The sequence below is a fragment of the Canis lupus genome, chromosome 20 (assembly GCF_048164855.1).
Source record: "Canis lupus baileyi chromosome 20, mCanLup2.hap1, whole genome shotgun sequence".
In the NCBI taxonomy this organism is placed as follows: Eukaryota; Metazoa; Chordata; class Mammalia; order Carnivora; family Canidae; genus Canis; species Canis lupus.
Genome location: NC_132857.1, coordinates 38,724,192 through 38,746,270, shown reverse-complemented (window position 1 = coordinate 38,746,270; position 22,079 = coordinate 38,724,192). Strand labels below are relative to the sequence as shown.

General features: G+C 35.3%; 1 protein-coding gene across 4 annotated transcripts in view; it reads left to right on the top strand.

The window, feature by feature from the left end:
• The window catches only part of DPP10 (dipeptidyl peptidase like 10), a 1,275,784-nt gene that overhangs the window by 1,092,486 nt on the left and 161,219 nt on the right, over positions 1-22,079 (top strand). The gene's annotated exons all lie outside the window — the stretch shown is intronic.

Here is a 22,079-nt window from a genome sequence, read left to right as displayed (position 1 = left end):
CCAGGTTAGGTTTAGAAGAGAATCTGAGGGTTAAAAAAGCATTTGGAATGCAAAGATCACTCTTCATCTGAATAGGGCTTATGAAAATCACTGATATATATATACTTTCATATGCATCTGTGGTTCTGCTTAATTTTAATGGGTACTGCTTTGTGATTGTTTGGAAAGAAAAGTATCATGAGACTTTGAAATCTATCAGTTGATTGCACATTTCTTGTTCAGTCAAAACTTACTCAGAATTCTAAGTGTACATTGACTAAGATTGCTCGAAGGGTTGGTAATGGGTGATTTAATTCTCTGATATCATATGTGATTGCAATCTGGAAGGCTGAACTCCTTTGGTGATGGCCAACCATGCAGTAAGAAGGTTAACACAATTTGCAATGGTAATTGTTCCTTCATCTATATATTTCAATCAACCTTGGCATTTATCTCTAAGGACAGATCCAAGTGCCTGTAAACCAGAATTCTTCAGGAGACAGAATTGGCTTTTTCTTCTCTTAATTCTTAGACTCTAGGTCAAAACATCTGGTGAAAGTTTTGTGGCTAGAATATCAATACTGACTTCTGGGGATAAAAGAGAAATGCCTGAGGTTTCTGTATGTTTTTCCCATGGGTCACTCAAGATAACCTGATATGCTATCTTTAAAAATTGGTTAGGGGATCCCTGGGTGGCTCAGCGGTTTGGTGCCTGCCTTCGGCCCAGGGCGTGATCCTGGAGACCTGGGATCGAATCCCACATTGGGCTCCCTGCATCGAGCCTACTTCTCCCTCTGCCTGTGTCTCTGCCTCTCTCTCTCTGTCTCTCTCTCTGTATGTCTCTCATGACTAAATAAATAAAATCTTTAAAAAAATAAAATAAATACAAATGGGTTTGGTCTCAATTGCCCTACTGTGTTTTCTTTTGATGTCCCTCTGTGGATTATAAAATATTGAAGGGCCTGCATTGAGAGTTGAGTTGGGTTTAGTGATTGTATACATTTGATTTCAGTCAACAAAACAGAGCTGCTTAAATCATGTGGGCAGAGGAACTAGACCTTACACAAAAATGGGAGCAGCAGATGAAGTGAAGGTCTTTAATGGTGAGTGGAACAATTAGGAAAAGAATCTCTAACAGGTTTTCTGAAATTCTGGCCCAAGTGGACAGGTGAGAGCTTGCATGGAAATGCAAGAAACCAAACATGTCTACCACCAAAGTGGAATTCCAAAGAGGGGACTTGAGGCAGGAGTTCTAAGAAAATGCTGCCTTTGGGAGCCTTTGTGGATCCATAGCTATGTGTTCAGTGGTAGGTCTGGGGCTGCCATTGGTCAGTAATACCAGCAACAGGAAAGGTGTGTGGGATTCATGGAAGAGAAGAATGAGAATAAGCCAGGGCATACCATGTACCTATGTCTACCCATCTATGTGTCCTTTCTTAGATAACTTTCTGAAAGTTGTGGCTTCTTTTTCTCTTCTACTTTTCATATCTAACAAAAGTTTCTCTTCTATAACCTGGAACTATATGGAAAAGGGAATCTGGGAAATGTAATGCCCAGTATTAGCCTGACATAACACAACCCAGCTCCTCTAGTGGGAAGCCAATGTCTAAAGCAGTAAGCAAACTGGGAAGAAAGAGGCAAATAATAGTAACAAGGAAATAAGTCAGGTGCTATATTCAAAAACTCATCATGCAAAAGAGGGCAGGCAGGAAAAAAAAAAGACTCTGTAGAAGTGGATTCTGTCCTGATGTTCTATTCCATGCCAGTATGTAGGAGGTCAAGGGTCAGAAGTTTTTGATAGGAACCAGAGTTAAAGCAAGGCTTACCTCTGAAGTGAAAAAGGGCCATAGATGAATGAAGCTCAAATTTGTTGCTGTTTCTTTTTTTCTCCATCTATAATTAGCAGGAAATTAATTTCAGCAAATTTGAGGTGCTCATTAAAAACATAGATTTCTGGAATATCCTTGCAGATCTAGGAATCAGAATCTCTGAGGTTCAGACTCACGAATCTGTTTTTTAAAAAGGATTTTATTTGTTGGGAAGCCTAAGTAGCTCAGTTGATTAAGGATCTGTCTTCAGCTCAGTAGTGATCCCAGGGTCCTGGGATGGACACTTATGTCGAGCTCCCTCCTCACTGGAAGGTGGGGAGTCTGATTCCCCCTTTCCCTCTGCCCCTCCCTCTGCTTGAGTTCTCTCTCTCTCTCTCCCCCCACCCCCGTCTTGCCCTCACAAATATTTAAAAAATTAAAAATAAAAGATTATTTATCTATCAACTATCTATCATCCATCTATCATCTATCTATCTATCTATCTATCTATCTATCTATCTATCATCTATCTATCTATCTACCATCTATCTGTCTGTCTATCTATCTATTGATCAATCTAAGAGAGAGTGGGCACCTAAGCGGAGGGATGGGCAGAGGAAATGGGAAAGGCAGAGGGAAAGAATCTCAAGTAGGCTCCTTGCTAAACAGAGAACCAGACACAGTTCTGATCCCATAACCCTGAGATCATGACCTGAGCCTAAACCAAGAATCAGAGGCTTAACTGACTGACCCACCCAGGTGCCCCAGAAATCTGCATTTTTAACAGGATTCTCAGATGGTTCTTCAGTACAGTGATGTTTGGAAATTTGCAACTTGCGGAGTGGCTATCACATGCCGAACTCCTATTAGGTCCTTTGAAGCACTGGTGTAGCTCAACACTGAAACCAATGACTGAGTTAGACTGAGGAATCGATGAAAATAAAAAACAGAAGAACAAAAGAAAAAAAGAAAAAGAAAATGAAGAAAGCTAATAGTTTTTGATGTCTTTTAGAGAAGAGAAAATTGAGGATAGAGATGACAAATTATTCATGTCACATATCTAGTAAGTGACCAGGTCCGTATTCTAACTTAGATCTGTTTGGTTCCAAATTGTATCCTTGGGCTGTTGAATGGGTTGAAAAACAAACACCTATGACACACACACACATATACACACATACACAAAACAAGCTTGCTGAATTACTCATGTACATACTAAACAAATATTAGTGAGACCCTTCAGGGAAGGAAAAGTAATACTTGTCTCTCATTATGCTAAGGGTTTCTAAAAAATGTCCTGGAGGCTGAGACCTTCCCCCTAAAGCAAGCAAAAAAAGTAATGCATAAAGTAAGGGCCTGAAAAAAATCCTTCCCAAGAAAGTGAAGACTTAACATTTATCCTGTTTTCTGGTCACTTTGTCCTCCCTCTGCGGACCCACCATATACACCAAACAAGTTCCGCATGTCTTTTCTCATCTTTGTTTGACCTTAGCACACTGAGAGTTTACATTTCTTCTCAGAGAAAAAAAAATCTTCAGCTTGTTTAGTTGGTATTAATTTTATAGTTAATAAACAAACCCTAAATTTCTTTACCTACCATTTTGAGAGCAATAGTGTGGAGTCATGTTGGCCAAGTTATTAATTGTATTTTTGTGGGACTAGATGAGTGTGAGTGAGCTGCCTTGGAGGTAAGCCTCTCTATGGCAGCTGCATTGTGGCTTGAATCCTTGCATTTTAATTTAGGCTCCGCTGGGAAACATCCCAGGGATTGCTGGATTGCTGGGTACCTTTCTAACAATCAGAGCTGGCCTTGTTGGTTCCAGTTGCCTTGGGTATTAGATAATTCTTCTGTATAAAAGATGATTTTGCAGGAGCTGGTGTTTATATAAGGATATCATAAATATTAATTTACAAAATACAAAGTTTCAGTCCCTCAGCCTTATTCTATCAGCTATCCATTCACCATGTGATGGTTAAAGCTATCTTTCTTGCCATATTTTGCTGAATTCCTTCTAATAAAATACAAATAATAAAATAGCTTTGGAAATATGTGGAGTAATATGTGTGATATGATGTACATCCAGCACATGGGAAGCACTCTCACTTACATCAGCAAAAATTCTATTAGTTTCCAGTATCTCACGTCTGGAAACTCTACTATCCCTCCTAGGCCAAGCAGCATCTATCCTAAATGATCTCCCTGTGTTCCATCAGCTTCCTCAAGAGTCCATTGTCTACTCAAAGTAATTGAGGTCCTGTCTTCTCCTTGTAATAAGAGTCTTTCAGTACAAGTTTTGGGCTTTAAGGCCCTGTGTGAGTTGTCCTCAGGTGTTTTTCCAGGCCCCCTCTGCTAATGATGTTCTTTTAGTTCTCTCCATTCTGCATCATGGACTTGCTTTGCAGTCATCAAATGTACCCAGCTCATTCCTTTTTTGACTTTACTCTTCTCATTTGGTTCAAATATTACTTCTTCAGAGGAAGCACTTTAAAACGGCATCAATTAGCCCATACTTTTGTTCGTCTACCATTATACTGTCTATTTTCTTCATAGTCCCTACCACTTTCTAAATTTATTTCCTGATTTTTGAATTTATTATTTGTTTCCTGATACTAAACTGCAAGGTCAGTAAGGGTAATAATACTTTTGCCATGTACCCCTAGTTCCTAGGAGAATCTGTGTCATATTCTGGGTTTAGTGCACATGTTGTATAAGTGAATGAATAAATGGGAGGGACTCACATGTGATAGCTTGGTAACTGGCCAGATTCAGGGAAATTATGGGGTATGATGGCTCCAAAGAAAACCCTTTTTTATGTCATTTCATTTATCAAAGTCTTATGAAATATCATGCCTTTCAGCCACAGGGTCTGAAATAATGAAACACTATACTAGCTGGCCTTGGAACCAACTTCTCCCTTAGGCAGATGGAGTAATGAGCAGAAAGCTCATGAAGAATTTAAGTTGATCATTTAAACAAAAATCATCTTCAGCACACACAGAAGGGATGGGTAGGCATTAGTTTCTAAGTCATTGAATTTGCAGTGGTTAGATAATTATAAATATGTTATTTGCTTGTTGTATATTACTGTAACTCTAGTCCAAATTTAGTTTCTCTTTCTAACATGGGTATAAATTTAAATAGAAATGGAGCAAATGCCTCATAAATACAATCCGATGATATTTAACAAATAGCAATCCAGTGATATTTAACAGATAAGATACTGCAATGTTTAATTTTATGTATGTATCAGTTTGGCAGGATTACATTGTCCAAATATTTGGTCAAACATTATTCTAGATATTTCCATGAAGGTTTTATGTGTGTATGTATTTAGTTTTCTTGATAAGATTAATGTTTAAATCAGTAGACTTTGAGAAAGCAGATTATCCTCCATAATGTTGGTGGGCCTCTTCCAAATTATTGAAAATCATAACAGAAGAAAGACATTCCAGAGAGGGAAGGAATGCTGCCAGCAGACTGTTTTTAAACTCCAACTGCATCTTTTCTCTGACTCCTCATGTTGCCAGTCTACTCCATCAGATATTGGATTTGCCAATCCTCATAATCATGGGAACCAATTCTTTAAAATAACTCTAGATAGATAGATAGATAGATGATAGATAGATAGATAGATAGATAGATAGATGATAGATAGATAGATAGATAGATAGATAGATAGATAGATAGATAGATTCATTCATTCATTTTTGGTTTGTTTCTCTGGAGGACCCTGATGCATAAGGACATATTTCAGGTTATAGATTTAAAATATACTACTGAGAAAATTTTATATAACCTATACAAATATTTATCTGGTTATTAATTTGATTAAATATTATTGGCCCCATCTGTCACTTCTGAAGGTCTGTAGATTAATACTAAGAATCAAGAGATGATAAGTAATATCCCATGAAATACGACATCATTTAAATTATTTAACATATATTAAGAAAGAAAAATGAAGGAATGAACTCAACTTAGTTCATTTCCTCTGGCTTAGCAATTAAAGTCAGTCTTGGCCTTGTCAATAAAATCCTCTGGGGGGAAAAAGGTAGAGCAAGTGTGACAACAGTAGTATTAGTGAAATTACTGCTTGAGTGAATTCATCGTAAAGAAGTTCTTACAAGACGTAGAACTCGTTGCTGTAGTTCAAAGTTATGCTCAGCAGTTTTTCTTTTTAATTGCTCTAGACACTCCACTGTGACATTGGCTATTTTGGCTGCATAGAGGGTTTAAAGAATCAAGTCATTGTATTTTATAGTTAACATGATTGCTAATAAAGAACAGTAGTAGCATGAAAAATTGCAGAGACAGTAAACTTTAAGGCTCAAGGGCTCTACCTGTGCAGATTGTGGAATGCATATTCCACATAAAGGTGTGAAAAGGGGAAGAAAGACAAACCCTTGACATGGTGGATGAACTCATGACAAGAGATGAGGTGTCTAATTCTGAATACTGGATGGTATCTGAAGTCGAGGGGTGGTAAGGCCCATATGAATTTATAACAGAATTATTCTCCAGATCTCTTTTCAAGTTACAAGAATTACTTATACTCTTGGTAACATTAAGTTTACTTGAAATCTAGCTATGTTCAGCATACTTTTAGAAAGTTGATCACAAGGTTTTTGGTGTGTGTTCCAATGAAATGCCATCAGGACCATTCAGGTTTTTTTTTTTGTTAAGGTAGTAATTGTTAATTTAACAAATACTTATGAATTCCTACTACATATCAGACCCTGATCAACTTAGTCATTTATTTTGTCTGTGGTTACAGTTAGTTCAGGACAAGAAAGTGATTTTCTAAGTACTCCTTTTGGACTATCTGGTGAAAAATGTATTAGAAATGGACATAGGGATGCTTCACATGGTTTCTGTGCTTATCCTTGTTGGTGCTCTCCTGTCACTGTCATAATTGTCAGAACCATCAGCGCCCGACTGGCCAACCAGGTCAGTTGAATTTGATTCTCTGCAGTCCACTTAACATTTCTTGAACCCAGTTGCACACTCTGTACCAACTGTTGTTAACCATCCTGAAAATTAGAAAAACTTAACCATATGTAATGTATAGGAAACAAACATTTTGTTTACATATTCATTGAATAGGAGTGGTTGTGTGGGGTTGAGTTTAACAGCCAGCATAAGTCCCCATAATTTAATGCAGTTTAAATAAATTATACCACCAAAGATATAATTATTTATGTTGAAACATAAACATGTCCAACAACATAATTGTGTTATATGTTTCTTTGCAGCGGTGAACAAGACAGGAAAATTTATAGAGTAGTAAAGTCAGATTCCAAAGCAACTTGCATAGAAACTTGCCTTTTGGGCTTACAGCATTGCCTGCTCTTATTCTAAGTGTGTAACTAAGTGCTGCTGTGAAAAGCATCCTGTAATGGAATCAGATAGGAAGCTAAGACACAGACTATCTTATTAAATGGGTCCTGAGAATGAATATATTCTTAATGTCCTAAACTCTTTCCTCATAGGCCTAGTCCAAACCCCCAGATGTGTATTGCTTTACTGCATTGTGTTTTAAAATTTTTGTATTAGATACTGACATTGAAAATGGTGAGATTTGACACACAGATGACAACTTTCAATTTATTTGAAAAATTTAGAAGACTTGATACATATTCCTACATGACTATAATCATTTGGAGCTCAAAAGCTGAATCTACTTTCGGATAAGTCTCATGATCCCCAGGGCTTCAAAATCCCCACCAGCCACTTTCTCTTTACACTACCTGCCTGGACTCTGCAATCGGATGAGCTTGTAATGCCTAATTTAGCCTAAACCTTTCAATCTCCCCCAAATAAATGTTTGAATTATAAAGAGAAAATGATTTGCCTGAAATGGTGGAAAATGAAACTTTTCTGTATGAAGTAAGTCATCATGCCATATGCCCTTCTTCCTCACTGTAAAAAAAAAAGAAAAGAAAAAAAACCTTATACCTTGTGCTATATGTCTAATTTAAAAACAAAACAAACTACAAGAAAGCATAAAAGCCTTAAGTTTCCAGCCTCCCTTGCAAAAGGGTTGGTCATGTGACATACTGTGTTCCAGTATTATATAAGCAGAAATATACTGGGGATTCCTGGGAAAATTTTGTCCGCTCTCTCTATCTCCTTTTTCCTGTGTAAGATGTTAAAGTGGTCCTGGACAGCCACATTGCAACTATTATTGAGACAAAGAGCATAATATAAGCAACATAGTTAGGAAAAATAGTTTGAATATATTAAGCCATAGTGGTTGACTTTTGCTAAATGGACCAAATAGAACCCTAGCTGATAACTGATAGACATACATATTTCCCTTTCCAGTACACACATACACATGCACATTTTGCTCCCTTTTACTCTTCTATTTCTTATTCTATTCAATAGAGCAATAGAGAATTGTTTAGTACTTGTTATAAGTCAATCACCATACTGGTCCTGCTTCTGTCTGGGAATAAAGGAGACCAGAGAGTGGTATATTGCTCCTGGGTCTCATATTTTTTAATTTTTTTAAAGATTTTCTATTTATGTATTCATGAGAGACACACAGAGAGAGGCAGAGACATAGGCAGAGGGAGAAGCAGGCTCCTTGCAGGGAGCCTGATGTGGGACTCGACTCAATTCCAGGACCCCAGGATCATGACCTGAGCCAAAGGCAGATGCTAAATCACTGAGCCACCCATGTGACCCCTAGGTCCCATATTCATATGCTCATAAAGACTAAGAAAGACAACAGAGCACATCCCACTGAGGTCTTTAAGGATCCTAGTAGTAGGGCTATAAGCACTGTGAATGAGAACACAACCTGACTCTTGGTAAAAGACTCGGGGACTTGACATATGGGGAATTCTATCATATATCCACAAAATTAAGAGATGAGGAAACAAAAAATAAAACCGATTCTCAGGAGCAGTGTGGTAATTGTTCAGTCCCATCTGCACTATTTTAGTGCCCAAACACCAGTGGATGTAAGATGTAATGCCATTAAGACATAGATGAAAAAAAAAGACATAGGTGAGAGTATATTTGTGTATGTGTTTGTGTGTGTATATGTGTATGTGTGTTTAATATCCATTTAGATATTTCCTTTGTCTTCCTTAACTGATAGGTGGGGAATATTGTATGGATGAATATACCAAAAGATTATGTTTTACCCAGTGTAATATCTTCTCAGATCCTCGAATGAATCCTATTTTCAAAATATTTCATATTGGCAGGTTAAAAAATGTTTCAAATGAGTTCTGAAAGTTGACAGCCTTGAGCCTCAGTTTCCTCCTCTCTGAGTTGAAGCTGTTGAGTTGTACCATTACTAAGTTCCTTTCAGATCAAGGATTTTTAGAATTCTAGAAAATCGTTTTCTAATGCATTTTCCCCTGCCACTGTGTGTGCATTCCTTGGTCCTGGATCAGTCTTAACAGATGAGGGAGATCATTGGTATAGAAACTAATCAGAAACGGTGGGTCATGAATATGAAGTAAGATATATTCCTTTTATAGTAACCATAAATAATTATCTCTATCACATTGGAATGAAGGAAAATCATCTACCTCACTCTAGACAGTAGAGATTGATCTATGTATTTGCAAAGATCAAATATTTGCAAAGCCTTTGGGCTTTGGAACATAGATAGAAAGAAGGAAGAGAACACAAGTCTGAAGACTCATCAGTACCTTTCCTTTCTTAAGTGTGCAGCAGTCAGAGGAGGAGGACAGCTTCCCTCATGGGTATCACTGATTTAATGAGCCTCCCTCTAGGCATTGTGCACAGAAATACATTCCTAATGATAGAATTTCAGGCACTAAAATAGGCTGTTGAAGATGAAATACTGGCACAAAGCTTTCTAAACCCCTCCAAGTGGCTATATAATGATTACAATAATTCATTAGTTCTTTGTATAAACAATAACTCAATGACTAATATTTACCAGACACTGGGACTGAAACGCTATTATACAAAGCAAGATATTTCCTATAGGGAGTATAAATAATTAAAATATGACAGGATAAAAACTGTGTTAGAAGTAATACCTGATAGGAGCACCTGGGTGGCTCAGTCAGTTAAGCGTCTGCTTTCAGCTTAGGTCATGATCTCAGGGTCCTAGGATCGAGCCCCACATCAGGCTCCCTTCTCTGTGGGAAGTCTACTTGTCCCTTTTCCTCTGCCTGCCACTCCCCCCACTCATGTCCCCCCCTCAAATAATTAAATAAAATCTTAAAAAAAGAAATAACAGGATAAAAAATAAATTCATGAACAGAGGACTATGATAACTTGGGTAAAGGAGACTTTACACCCAGTAAAGTCTCAACACTTTTATTTTGGAAAGAAAGAAGAATTTATTTCATATTGTTACTTTGTCCAGAGGAATAGCAAGTAACCATCCCATCCCAATTTAGCATACCAGGAAAGATAAAAGTGATTTTTACTTATGGGATCATGTGAAGCATCTACCACAGCAAGAAGAATGGTGATGATTCTTTATGATTCTTTTATTTAAAAGTAATCCATAGGAATGTTGTTCACCCTAGGATATCCTTACTAATTTATATCAATTATACCAACATGGGAGTAAGGTAATGAGGATCTATAAAAGCAAGAGTAAAGCATGAGTTCATAGGTTAATGGAATAGAGATCTCAACCCAGTCAGAAAGCAAAGCGATAATTGAAATCAGATGGAGGATCCTCATTATTCATCTTTGTTCCTTGAGCACCTAGCAAAGGTAGAATGAGCCAAGACTTAATAGATTAATGGCGTAGGGACACCAACCCAGTTGGAAAGCAAAGCAATAATTGAGACCAGGCAGAGGTACTGGCATGGGTGATTCTGCATTATTTTGATTCTCTGAAAAATATCTTTCCAGCATTGATAGGAAGGAAAGCATGGGGAGGAAGTAGAGGAAACAGTGCAACAGCAAGAATGAGAGTATTAATGACAGAAAATAATGTATCTGTCCTGTCAGGGATTAGTGAATTAATGTTTATAAGTGACCAGAGTGCCTGGGCCAAATATTCAATAAAGTGAGAGGAGTTATTTTTATTTTACTTTATCTGAGTTCATTAACAACCAAAATAATTATTATGGACTTTGACAGAATTAAGTGCCAATCAACCAAGTATGATGGAAGTTTATTATGAAGAATATTTCATGGTTAGTATTAATTTCATAAAACATATTTTAGAAAATATAGATTAAAATTTACAATATTTATATTTTTGTAATTCAATCTTTTTTCTTCCTTCAGGGTACTCTTTATGTAGAAACATGTTACTTTTAGAAAGCCATTGATCAATGTCCTATTAATATTTTCATTCCTTTATATTACCTTTTAAAATAAACTTAAGTTGCTTTTAGAATAATTTAAAATAATATTTGGGGTTAACAGTGTTCTACTTTCAATGGTAAAAAAAGAGAGAATTAAATTTTACATTTACTCATCATGTGGATTTGTATATGTTATATACTAATTAATAAGAATGGAAATGTTCTCCATAGAGTAGATTCTTCCTTAGTTTTTCGTATTAATTCAAAGAGCAAGAAAATAAGTATTCTCATTATTCCTCCTATGTATTTTTCTTATATTTAGCTTCTAACCAGCCACCAGACTTTGTTTCCATCTTTAATACCTGTAAGTAAGTCCGGCTGCTGTTAAGGTCATCTGCCAAATATCACATTTCCTCTAATATTGGAAGAAATAAGACACGTTTTTATTCATGGTGTGTTAAATATGTCAATTCAATTAACTTCTGGATTTGTTGGCAGAAAACAGACTTTCAAAAGAATGTTTGATATTTTCCATGTGGCCAGTACTAATTTGTTGGCACGAAGAATTGCTATCATATGAATAATACTCCATTTTCTCTTTGGCGGCACCACTGTAAAAAAAAAGATTTTAACACAACAGATCTTAGTGATACAGAATTTCAGTCATTTGGATGTGTGTGTGTGTGTGTGTGTGTGTGTGTGTGTGTGTGTGTTTCAGTTAGATACTCAAAAATGCCTTTTATTCACTTCAGTTTGAATCCATGTGTTCTGAAAGACTTTGTATTACTGTGATAGTTTCAGGGAATATTTTAAAGTTTTCACTGAGTAACTTTCTTGACATGACAACTTTTATCTCCACAATCTTGAAAAATCTGTGTCAAGATAAAGGTACATTTTGGCGTAGGGTGGTAAGGGAGTTTTACACTTGGCATTCAATAAGAATAATTGTGTTTTTACTCTTTCCAGATAAATGAAGGGTTAACATATAAGCCTGGTTATGACTATAACTTTTCCTGTTAATTTGTTCTCTATCTTCTAATTTTCTGTCAGAGTTCTTGGTTCTGTCTTATATATATTGGCATATAATCCACCTGTGGCCACAGGGGTTGGAGTAGAGTATCTTTCTACTGTTTGCAGAATATTTTTTTCTTAGAATGACACTTACGTTCTTTCATGCTGTGACTCCTTTCTGGCTCCTCAACCTCATCTACCCTCCTCTTTCTACAGTATTTTCTTTTCTAGCAACGTTGCTGTAGTTTAATCATGACACCCTTAGGTGACCATGCTTTTGCCCATAGTCCTTCTCTACTGGCAGCACTAAAAACAAAGGGTGGGAAAGAGAAGAAGAAGAAACAAAGAAGGAACTCCTGTTCATTTATTAAGACTCACCTCAAGTGCCCCCTCTTCTTCAAGCCTTCCTATCCCTCACCTCCAGATAGTTTTCCTCTACCATACCTTGTACTGTCTTACCACCTACTAAATTCTTGTGGTATTATAAAGTGTGAGTGTGTGTGTGTATGTGTGTGTGTTTGTATATGTGTATAAATTTCTCCTATTCAGATGATTAGAAAATTGAAGGAAGGGTCTGAGTCTTGTCTGTCTCTGTTAGAAGTAACGAGGGCTAAAACATTTTTTTAAAGAAGGAATAAATTGAAACTACAAGTTTATATTTCAAAATAAAGAAAAGAAAAACAAAACAAGCCAACACCATAGAAATGATTTACTTAACCCTATTTGTGTAATGGAAGTAGACATGTAAATTAGTCTTTCTACTTGGTAAATTGGAAGAAAATTAATGATCCTGAAAATTAGGTAGGGCATCACATTATAAGCTTTGTAAGAACATAACTGGGACCTTTCATTCCTCTGTTGCCTGTTTTCACCTTTCTACCCTGATTTGCCTTTCTAAATGAAATTGTCTTTCACTCAAGTAGAAAGTTTTTTTTTTTTTTTGCTTTTTTAAAAAGAGATTTTATTTATTTATTCATGAGAGACATACAGAGAGAGAAAGAGAGAGAGAGAGAGAGAGAGGCAGAGACATAGGCAGAGGGAGAAGCAGGCTCCATGCAGGAAGCCCGATGCAGGAATCGATCCAGAGACTCCAGGATCACACCCTGAGCCAAAGGCAAACCCTCAACCGCTGAGCCACCCAGGCAAGTAGAAAGTGAATTAATTTATATTAAGCAATTAAAGGAAGAAAAGTAATTTTCATTTTCAAGGTAAAGAATTGGAAAAAAAAATGGAACTGATTTTTAGGAAAGGCCTCTAAGATAGAAGCCAAAATGTTTCCCATATATATCAAGACAAAAAGGTTGAATATCATGAAGATGATCCTTGGAATAACATTAACAGTATCAGTCAGAGAATAAGGATCTAAATATGCTATTATCAACTTTGATCATACCATGTGAAGACTGGAAAAAGAGAGAAATGGCACATTCTTTTAACCATGTTCCCTAGCCTCCATTTATACTTAAAATTTTACTTATAAAGAAAATGAGCAGATAGTTTCCAGACATTGTTCATGTATTTATCTATCTATCTATCTATCTATCTATCTATCTATCTATCTATCTATCTATCTAGTAAGGCACTGGAATTCATTGTAAGGAATTAGTGCATATAGTTGTGGATACTGAGATGTCCTACACTGGCCATCAGCAAGCTGGAGACTCAGGAGAGGTGCTCATGTAGTTAAAGTCAGAGTCTAAATGCCTAGGTCCTAGGAAAGCCGATAGTTTAAATTCTAGTCTTAGCCTAGATCTAAAAGCAGGAGACCAATGTCTCAGCTTGAAGATAGGCAGAGAAATCAAATTCTCTCTTCTGCCTTTTGTTCTATTCAGGTCTTCAGTGGGTTGGATACAGAGGGCACACAGTGCCCATATTCAAGAGGGTAGTTTGCTTCACCTAGTCTATTGGTTCAAATGTTAATCTCTCAAAAACACTCTCATAATCACACTTAGATTAATGTTTAAGCAAATGACTGGCCACCTCAGGGCCCAGTCAAGTTGATACATAAAACAAACCATGATAATACATTTCAAAGGAGTGAAATATTTATAGAGTCACTTAAGAATGAATTCTCAACATGAAGATTATAATCATATTTTACAAGGGACATGAGGAGGTGGAAAGCACAAAGGTGAATAGGTTCTAATCCATGCCTCACACACAGCAAAAAGTATTTATTCAATGAATAATTGAGATCATCAATTAGTTAGAGATAGATATGCCAAATTTAGAATAGTTACAAGTAATTCAAAGGACAAAATGCAAAATGAAGTCAAAAGAGGAGACAATATGGGTAAAGCAGAAGAAGGGAAATGATAATAAAAGGTATGTCCAGTTGCTCAAGTGTTTAAGATAACTACAGGTATAGATATGGTCTTTAGGGGCAGCCCGGGTGGCTCAGTGGTTAAGCGCTGACTTCAACCCAGGGCCTGATCCTGGAGACCTGGGCTCAAGTCCCACATCGGGCTCCCTGTATGGATCTTGCTTCTCCCTCTGCCTGTGTCTCTGCCTCTCTCTCTCTCTCTCTCTCTCTCTCTCTCATAAATAAACTTAAAAATCTTTAAAAATAAAGAAATAAAAAAAGATATGGTCTTTAGGAACCAGACAAAATATAAAGTAGAATTTGTCAAATACAAGTTGAAAAAAGGGAAAATATCCTTAGAGTAACAAATGATGACTATGAATAAGAAATACCAAACTCTAGCTTCTCCTGTTGTACCTGATTTCAGTTCATCCTCATTAGTACCAGTAATTTGATTTTAAAACTATAAGTCTAGAGACACCTGGGTGGCTCAATCAATTAAACATCTGCCTTCTGCTCAGGTCATGATCCCAGGGTTCCAGAATCTAGCCCTGCATTGGGCTCCCTGCTTGGAGGGGAACCTGCTTCTCCCTCTCCCACTCCCCCTGATTGTGCTCTTTTTCTGCAAATAAATAAATAAAACCTCTAAAAAACCCTGTAAGTCTGCTTGCCTTCTACATGCTCAAAATGTCTTAGGGAATTCCCACTGTCTAAATAAAATTCAAACTACTTTGTATCCCATAAACATTCCTAATAATTTGCCTTGCTTTTCATTTCCAGTCTCATTTCTTGCCACTCTTCCCTCTATATGTGCTAAACTCTGTCTACAATTAACTTAGACTCCTCCTCTTCCCTAAATAACTCCTTTCCCCTTTTACAACTGATGAGCCCTATTCCTTGAAAGGCAAGTTTATGTTGATAGTGACAATAATGGAGATGATGATATGGGAGAAGAGGAGAGTGGTGGTTATAACTCTCTTTTATTGATTATTTCTGACCAACCCCTGTAGAGAAAGTCTTACCTGCATTATTTTATTTAATTCTTATAACAAACCTAGGTTCTGTTATTCACAGTTTATTGTTGCAGAAATTATAGTGTAAAGAGAATGAATGAATGACTTATTCAGGGTCACTCACTTAATAAGAATAATTTTCATTCAGTCTGAATACCAAATCCACTCAGCAAACTGGCAAAATGGATTTTTCTAAGAACTATTTTATTAATAATAAAATTTAAAAACTCATGAAGCCCTCCAGTATGTTCTCTTTATATTGTATCTAATTATGTCAGAATTATTTACACATCAGTATACTCAATTTGATTTAATTTCCTTGAGTCTAGGAATGAGTTCCATCCAGCATGCTTCCCCCTTGCCCTACACAGTGTTCGTTTCATCATAAGCACTTTATAATCTTTTATTAACATAAACAAATATAAAAAATAAATTCTAAATATACCCAAATGGAGGCTATAAACCCAATAGTAAAAATAAGAAAGCAAATTGCCTTTGCTATATTAAATATTAGGAGAGATAAAACCTTATTAAAATTGCCTTCTATGGGAATGTCAATATATATATGCACTGGATGAAAATAAGCACAAAATTTAATTATTTTTCTTAATTATTATTTAAGGAAAGCCTTTGAAAAGAGAAGTACCAAAGGATTTAAAAACAGAAAGATCAAGAAATGTACCAAATTGACAGTGACTGGCTAAGCAAACAGAATGGTCTATAAATCATTGTTTCGTGGTTGGGGTGGTTCTTACATCAGTCACAAAAAGCACGAAAATTAAGTAATTTGCTTTAAGTAATCTTGGATAGGAAAACACCACATGCTTCTTCCTACTTTTTCCTTTTCTATGAATCCCTAGTATGTTTGCCCTTTGAAAGGTGGGATAAGGGTCTTTATTGTTTATAGACCAATCAATATCTTTCAATCCTAATGTGTAAGCTCTTTGTCACCGTTAAGACAGGAGAGGGCAAAGGAGGTGCAATAAATGTTAGCATGGACAAGATGAAGTAGCTGATAGACTCATTAGAGTAATTATCAAGGACAGAGAAAGTTGGCTCCCAACATTAATTCCCACAACTCTGACCTTTTAGATTGAATTTTTTCATGGAATTCAGCTAGTCTGCATTTATCAGAATAAACTTTTTATTTTTGCTTTAATTAAAGTATACCAATTCTTTAGAAAAAATTTCACATCAAATACTATAAAAATCATGTTATATAAATGTGGAGTCTGTAAAAAGTCACAGAAATTTGTGCTTTATTCATTGATTATATTTATTTACATCTTACCTACTCCATCCTCTTTCCTTCTAGATGACTTTTTTGAGTGATTGGTTCAGGTAAATAGGTGTAAATTATCAAGTCATAGGGACCCTCATCCCTTTCCTCCTTTAGTAATTTTTCTTCACATTCACAATTCTTATCACTTACTTAGTTAAATAAATAACTAAAAATTAATAAATACACAAATTATTGAGTTGATCACATAATTACTCAACATCTTGCTATTGAGTTGATTCTAATCTTTAGAGAAGTAGCTCTTTATTTATGATAAATAAGTTTCTAAGACTGAAGAGAAAAGACAGAGAATAAGACTTGGTGATTGGGTGTTAATTACTGTGGGAAAGTCAGCAAGACAGTGATGCATTGCAAGATATTGTTCATATTTTGAATTGCTTTTTTTTAAGCTCAAATTTAAAATTTGGTGCTTACTCATTTTTTTGTTAATTCTGGGGAAATAAAAAAAATTGGAAGCTGAAGTAGCTTTGAAAACTATTAATATTTTACATGTAGAACCGAAACATATGAAAGAACCTTGATCTCTTGAAACTCTTCTTGTATCTTTGCTTAGAAAAAGGAGAATGGTAAATTTGTGGGTATTAAAAGGAAAATTAGAAATTCTAGTTAGGGGCTTATTCTTTATAAAGTTTTCATGTTATGATAAAAGATGTTCATGTTAAAATTTCAGATAATATAAAGAAGAAATTGTAAATGAACTGAAATGCCACCAGTTGAAGGAAACCATCATTATGTTTGGCATATATTCCTCGAGAACATGCATAAGATAGATATAAGCACAACTATAATGTTGACATGCTTATTTGACTTATAAAAATGTAATCACTCTATATAAATAATACAAAATGCTTTTTTCCCATATAATTTGTCATGGTCATCTTTCCATGATAATATGGTAATTTTATCTTAAATTATATTTATTGACCCTAGAAAATTAACATTTTTTTGCTCCTAGTGACATTAAAGCACAGTTATGTATCAGAAATAAATTTAGGGTAAACCTCTTGTTTAAGAGATAAATATTTGTAAAAGCCAAAAGTAGATAAGGAAAGAATAATGGCAGAGGTAGATTTTCTCAGAAAATTACATGTGAATTTGATTAATAGAAGGTAATAATAGTGGTAGAACAAACTTCTCATGACTTTAAAACCAGCCATTTAAAAATTAGGCACTCATATATCAGCTTCCATATTTATCTGTGGCCCTTGAATCTGAAATCAATAAGAGAACATTTCTTATAATTTATGAAACTTAGGAAATACAGTACTTTTCTCTAGTTCTTTTTTCAAGACATTTTTAGATCTCTATCTTTGCATTTGTTCTTCCTTTTCACTCAATTAAGTTCACTTGCTCTGTTTTATTATGTTATGCCTTAAATTCTCAACCACACTTCCAAAAAAGCTTCTTCAGAACTTAAATTATTAACCTGAATGGTTATTATTACTTTTAGAAATTAAAAGTTAATAATTAAAAGTTAATTAAAAATCCAAGGATTTTTAATGCTGTTGAGTAATCTAAATAAACCTAAGATAGATAATCACAAGATTTTTAAAAGATGATAGATAAGCTTTAATTTATATTAAGTGCTTCATATTTATGTACTTTCCACATTAATGGCTACTAGAAATAAATAGTTTCAAAAAGTATCTTCAAGGTTTAGAATATAGGAAGAAAATAGTATTTGAAGCTGCATGTCTAAAGAGAACCTCTTCGATAGCTCATAGTAGAATATATATTCATGTTGCCCCTTTTTTCTCCAATATTTAAGGCGTTATGTGTGATATCAAAATTGTTGCATTATTCCAATAAAACTAATTACATTTTGTGTGACAGTGATATATTAGTCCCTCTAGATAAATTATATGAACTATTCTTTCTATAAGAAATAACTCACCTATTCAAGATTACTGTGTTGTGTTTAGAAGTACTGATCTGAATGCTAGCAATATCTATCTTTGAAACTTTGTAAATGCAACAGCAATCTGAAAAAGACAACAATAGCTGCTTAAAATGAACATAACTGATTACTAATTGATAAGCACTCTGCAGAGGTATCTCTCTACCATCTCATCATTATCTTTCTGCTAAAACTATTATGATGTTCTTGGATTTGACCCATTCACTTGTCCTTTCTCTGCCCAAGCCTACCATGTTTCCCTACTTGACAACTTTTTTCTTTAGGATGAATTAGATGTGTTAACATATCTTTCTCTCTCTAAAAATATGTATTTATTTTACTTTGGCAGCAGACATTAGTTGTGACTTGCTATATTTCACTCCCCAAAGTGTTAATGCCATCTATAAATTATGACCCATAGTAGGCACTGGTTGTTATCAATCACCAGCGAGTAATTGATGCTGATTGAATCAAATCAATTTGATGTTTGCAGAGCTCTGACCTTGTCAGTTAACTTGGGTGCAACAAATCAATTAGATCTATAGGAATTGAATCTTAAAGATAACTGAAGAAGGTAGATTTCCATTAATTTAGAAAAACAAAAATGGCTTTTATCTTTGACTAGTCCTTTCTTTATAACAATGGGATTGTCTAAAAGCTCTCCAAAAAATCATTACTAATCTTTTTTTATGTAGAATCACAGACTAAATGGAAGTTGCTGAGAATATTAAACATGAAAAAAAAGCTTATTCAACCTCCCATTTTATAAACAAATTATATAAATACAAGGACCAGAGAAGTGGAATTATTCTAGGTAGTACAATGAGCCTTTAGCAAATTTGAGACCAGAATACTCTTTTCCAGACCAACTCCCCATTCCACTTTGTACACAGTACTTTTTCTACAGTGAAAGTAATTTGCAAAACATAGTTTAAGATTAAATATATTTCCAATTATCTTTAAAATGCAGATGATGGCTTTAATAATACAATAATTTTAATAATATGACAGCTTTTTATATGTCTACCGTACAGAGAGTCTTCCAAAAATATCAAGTCTTGGTCAGTTTAAAATAAGGAATTCAGTCAGTAAACATTATAAGGAAGAATCTATTAGTTTTCATTCATTTGCCAGTTCTGCTAGCCCCAGGCCAACTGATTTCTGTTGTCACTATTTAATTAATTAACCATATCCTAAGTGCTTAAGCAATGAGTCATTTTAAGAATTTATTTTTTTTTGTATGTCATCATTTCTAGTTTTGCCATGTTGTACTCACAAATAAGCCACAAGTGGATTAATCATTATGTCATCTAAGGACATAAATATATAGTATGGAGGTTAATTTAATAAATAGATTGTCCGGGGATCCCTGGGTTTGGCGCCTGCCTTTGGCCCAGGGCGTGATCCTGGAGTCCCAGGATCGACTCCCGCATCGGGCTCCGGGCATGGAGCCTGCTTCTCCCTCCTCCGTGTCTCTGCCCCTCTCTCTCTCTCTCTCTCTCTCTCTCTCTCTCTCTATATATATATATATATATATATATATATATAATGAATAAATAAACAAATCTTAAAAAAAAAAAGAAATATATTGTCCTATGGGACATCTGGGTGGGTCAGCGGTGAGCGTCTGCCTTTGGCTTAGGGTATGATCCTGGAGTCCCAGGATGGAATCCCATATCAGTCTCCCTGTATGGAGCCTGCTTCTCCCTCTGCCTGTGTCACTGCCTCTCTCTCTCTCTCTCTCTGCCTCTCTCTCTCTCATGAGTAAAAAAAAAAAGAAAGAAAGAAATAGATTGTCCTAGAATTTATATTAGCTTCCATTTATTGAAGTCCTGCTGGTAACAGTGTACTAGGCATCCTTCATATATCGTTTCCTATTTCTAACTGGCGACTACTTAAGGATTGTCTCATTGAAATTCCTCCCTTTACATAATGAGCAACTGAGGCTCAGAAAATTTGAGCCTTTTGCCCAAGGTTAAATGACTGGTGAGTGGAAAACCCAATGCTAGTTATCTCTTGATTCCTGGATTCTGAATCTTAGGTTTTTACTTCTACCTCAGTCTGATTTTATAGATCTGAGAATTCAGAAATAGTAACTTTGGTCTTTTAAGTCATCATCAGTTAACAGAAATAGGAAAAATCATGTCAGCAGATAGTATGACCATTCCTGAGTGTCAGATTTCTTTATTAGATTTTTGCAAAGTATTTTTTTTTTGCAAAATATTCTATTGCAAGTATTTTGACACCAAAGCTGGTTTGACATGCACATGGTTTGAAATAGAACTTAAATTCTAGAAGAAAATATAATATGACAGATACTCCAAGTAAGTAATGCAAACAAAATCTAACTCTTGAGTGGTATTCAGACGAGTTATATAATTATATAGGGGGGCCAGGGTAGAATGAAAACATGAGGCTCCTTTTTCAAAAAGCAGGTAGAAAATGACATTAAAGTTATTAAAATATGTAACTTTTTTCTTTCTCTTATAGTCTCTGTCTCTCAAATTGCCATAGTGTTGGGTTTCACTATTGTTATTATTATTTGCTATTTAATGTCATTCTAAATAAAGAAAATTAAAATTTTAACTATTAGCATGAATTTTAGCATTTGTACTTATGCTGTACAATAACAATTTTATTTTTTTTATTTTATTTATTTATTCATGAGACACAGAGAGAGAGACAGACAGACAAATAGAGACATAGGCAGAGGGAGAAGCAGGCACCATGCAGGGAGCATGTGGGATTTGATCCCGGGACTCTAGGATCACACCATGAGCTGAAGGCAGACACTTAACCACTGAGCCACCCAGGTGTCCTGTGTATAATACCAATTTTAAATGAAAATATGAGTTTTTATCTTATCTGTAGAACTGCTGAAATGATACAATATATATTTCTTAGCTTGTATATGTATATGTATTTCCTTCCAACTGGGCAATGGAAATACTGAATGAAATTAATTCAGCTGTTTTTATTTTATTTTTTGATATATGCATAGTCTGCCAACAATCTCTATGTTTGACTTAATGATGAGTAACATAGGACTTAAAAGGTAAAGGAATTATGGGCTTTCTTCTTTCCCTTTCCTTCAGTGGCATTATTTTCAGCATAAATGGTTGACTAACACAGGGAGCTAACACATGTATAATGAATATAATGTGGTCCCTTGATCATTCAAGTTTCTCTTTATTCACATAAGCTCTGGTTTAAACAAAGAACATGGGCTCTTGAGGCTGTCAGCTTCTTGCCTGCTTACTCAATTGTGAACACAACACACTTATCTGGTACACAGTACACAGTTTGAGTATTTTTGAACTTTGACACATGAGTTTACCAGAAGTCTATGCTTAGGAGGCATCATAAATACCATACATGAATGGATGGCAAGCAATGGCAGTCGTGCCTATTCTTTTTTTTTTTTTTTTTTTTTTTTTTAGATTTTATTTATTTATTCAGAGAGAGAGAAAGAGAGAGAGAGAGAGGCAGAGACCCAGGCAGAGGGAGA